Source organism: Tupaia chinensis, unplaced genomic scaffold (assembly GCF_000334495.1).
Source record: "Tupaia chinensis unplaced genomic scaffold, TupChi_1.0 Scaffold000387_1, whole genome shotgun sequence".
Lineage (NCBI taxonomy): Eukaryota > Metazoa > Chordata > Mammalia > Scandentia > Tupaiidae > Tupaia > Tupaia belangeri.
The window spans coordinates 1,730,256-1,733,669 of NW_006159889.1; the positions used below are offsets into that span (position 1 = coordinate 1,730,256).

General features: G+C 44.0%; 1 long non-coding RNA gene across 4 annotated transcripts in view; it reads left to right on the top strand.

Annotated features, from left to right (window-relative positions):
* LOC102491463 (uncharacterized) overlaps positions 1–3,414 on the top strand; it is a 37,560-nt gene that overhangs the window by 4,477 nt on the left and 29,669 nt on the right. For all 4 annotated transcript variants that reach the window (XR_003550282.1, XR_003550283.1, XR_001370763.2 and 1 more), the window contains exons 2-3: positions 577–663; positions 803–949. This is a non-coding gene — a long non-coding RNA (uncharacterized LOC102491463). The remainder of the gene's footprint in view (positions 1–576; positions 664–802; positions 950–3,414) is intronic.

Genomic DNA, 3,414 nt, shown 5'->3' on the forward strand with positions numbered 1-3,414 from the left:
CCCTGGTGGTTTCCTTTTTTTTTTTTTTGGCGGGGGGGGCGGTGTGTGTGTGTTTTGGTATAGGGTGCATGCGCTCACCAGAAAGACAGGGAGAGACAGAGAGATCAAAAGTGAGAAATCACCCCCAGGGGGATGGCCATGCCACAATCCCTTCTCCTCCATTCTTCTCTTGGGATCTTAGGCACTCACACATGTGCCTGGTGTGAGTTTAAGCCACTGGGTCCGGAACTCGAGCCACGGTTGGCTACATGGGAGTTCAGCAACATAGTCATTACGCTAACTGCTGGTCCCATGCCCTGGTGTGTGCTTTTAATTGCAGCAACTCAGAGAGGCTGGGGCAGGAGGATTGTAACACAGCAAGACCTTGACTTACAACACCACACACACACGCGTGCGCGCACACACATGGGAATTCTGTCATTGTAAGCCAATAACATAATTTCCTTATTTTGCTTCTGCGTTTTCCCCATAAATACTTGCCTCTGATGATTGTCATTGGAACACACTAAACTTTTGGCCTGGCGTTCCCCAATTCATGCTTCTTCCTCAAACTCTCTAAAATTTTTCTTTTTACAGATTTTCCTTTTAACAGTTTGCTGTCAGAAGAACAGGATCTGAAGGAGACCCCCAGCACCCTCCAGGAGCGTGACTACCCAGATTCAGGTCTCTGCAGGGCCCGTTGTGCTTGGAGTTTTCTCGTTACATGTGGTGGTTGCTGGGCGAGTTCCTTTTAGATGCCGAACTCGGCAACTTGCGTCTAAGCACTCTGAGCCGGAATAATTTTATTTCTGGTTGGTTGCAGAGAGCAGACCCCATGTTCGACAGGAACAGGACTGGGTCCAGTCAGTGGCATTAGCTTCTAAGTGAGAGATCTGGAACCCAGATTGGGATCCAGCGATTGAACTGCATATTTCACAGGAACTGGACAGGGTCCAGTTGGAGGCCTCGGGTGAGTAAAATTTTAGAAAGACCGGATATTATGAGTTCATCCACATCAAAGGGACCTGCGACTTCTCTGTCCAGAACACTATCAAATTTTACATTTAGAAATTATGAGCTCAGAGGCCAGCAGGTGGTGTGGTGGTTAAAATGCTGGATTCCCACATGGCTGACTGCGGTTTGAGTTCCCAACCTGGCGGCTTGCCTTCTCTCTTTCTCTCTCAGGTGAGTGCGTGTGCCCTGTAGCAAATTTAAAAATAATAATAATAAATAAAAATTAAGTAATTTTAAAAAGAGAAAAACTATAATAATCTCTTTACACAACTAAATAAGTACAAATGCATTTAAAAAACAAAAGAGAGGGAACCAGCAGTTAGCGTAATGGCTATGTCGCTGGACTCCCACGTAGTTGACCGTGGTTCACGTCCTGACCCAGTGGCTTAAAACTCACACCGGGGGCGTGCACGTGCGTGCCCAAGATCCGGAGAGGAGAATGGAGGAGAAGGGATTGCAGCATGACCATCCCCCCTGGGGGGTGATTTCTCGCTTTCTGTCTCTATGTCTCTCTCTGTCTGTCTGATGAGTGCACACGCCCTATAGTGAAAATTTCTCAAAAAAAAAAAAAAAAAAAAAAGAGAAATTATGAACTCAGAACCTGTTGCTTCCTAGAGAAATAGGTACACTTTTCCAAAATGACATAGGTTTACAGTGACCACTATGGAGAAGTTTTAAACCAAGGAACTATTCATTTATAGGGCTCATTAAAAAACAAACAAAAAAAGAGGGACCAGCAGTTGGTGTGGTGGTTAGAGGCACTGGATTTCCACATGGCTGAATGTGGTTCAAGTCCCAGACCTGGTAGCTTGCTTTCTCCCTTTCCCTTTTTCTTTCTCTGTCTCTCTCTGCTCAAATTTTTAAAATAATAGTAACAACAAATGGAATTAAATAAGTAAATAATTTTTAAAATAGGGGGATGAACCAACTGGTGGCATGGTGTTGAAGGTAGCTAGATAGCACGTGACCAACTATGTGGCTAGAATCCTGGACCTGGTGTTTGGAAAACACATCATGGGCATATGTGTGCATGCCCAAAATCTCAAGAGGAGAACAGAGGAGAAGGGATTGCAGCATGGCCACCCCTCCTGCGAGATGATCTCTCACTTTCTCTCTGTGGAAAGTGCATGCACCCTATAGCAAAACTAAAAAATTTTGAAATAATTAATCAATAAAAATAAAGTCTTCTAAAGACAGAATGATTTGAAAATTGTCTAAAGAAATCTCTGCAGTGTGCTAATGAAACATGATTCTCAATCTACAAGCCTCTCTGAGCTCTTGCTTTTTCTGTTTGAGAAAAACCCCTTCAGCACCCACCTCCTTTAAAAATTAGATCCCCAAATGAGCCAGGGTTATCTGCAACAACTAAATTCAAATCTTGGATCTTCGTGCAAAACTCTTAGCTCTTGTGCAAAACTAAAAGCAACTGCCTAGGGCTAAAAAGGATAAGGACTACTTGGAAACAGATCGGATGTCTTTGTAGTCACTCACCATAATTTCAATAAGATTGACTCATAATACTAAGTGAATATGCTCCAGACCTCCTCGGAGAACATCTCACATCTTTTGTCTATGCCTTTGAGGTGCCTAAATCTTTAAGACACAAGCATCAGCAAAATGATTCATCTGAAGGAGAAAAAGAGAAACTTTTTACAAAGAATGTGGCAAATGATAAAGCTTATAAGTCTTTTTTGCAAATATTAATGAAAGTTTTAGCCAACTAAACAGGTAACTTTAACTGACAAGAACACAATTTGTATTTGTATCTGACTAGTGAGTTGTACATGATTGTACCTGACACATGGCTAAAGTTTCAGGACAGAAAGAAGCCATGAATCTCTGCATCTGTCTGCATGTTCATGTATGTTTCTATTTTTTTTTTTTTTTTGGAGAGTTTTTTTTGTTTTTTCTACAGCTCGCCAGAAAGACAGAGAGAGACAGAGAGACAGAAAGCAAAAAATAACCCCCCAGCAGGGATGGCCACGCCACAATCCCTTCTCCTCCATTCTTCTCTTGGGATTGTGGGCATACATGCACACACGCCTGGCGTGAGTTTAAGCCACCGGGTCCAAGACTCAAATTGCGGTCAACTACACGGGAGTCCATGGGAGTCCAACGACATAGCCATTACACTAACTGCTGGTCCCCGTGTATATTTCTTTTTTTGGGGGGGGGAGAGGTTTTCGCTATAGGGCACGTACGCTCGCCAGACAGACAGAGAGAGACATAGAGACAGAAAGTGAGAAATCACCCCCCAGGGGGAATGGTCATGCCGCAATCCCTTCTCCTCCATTCTCCTCTCGGGATCTTGGGCACACACGCACACGCGCCCGGCGTGAGTTTTAAGCACTGGGTCCAGGACACGAACCGCAGTTGACTACGTGGGAATCCAGCGACATAGCCATTACGCTAACTGCTGGT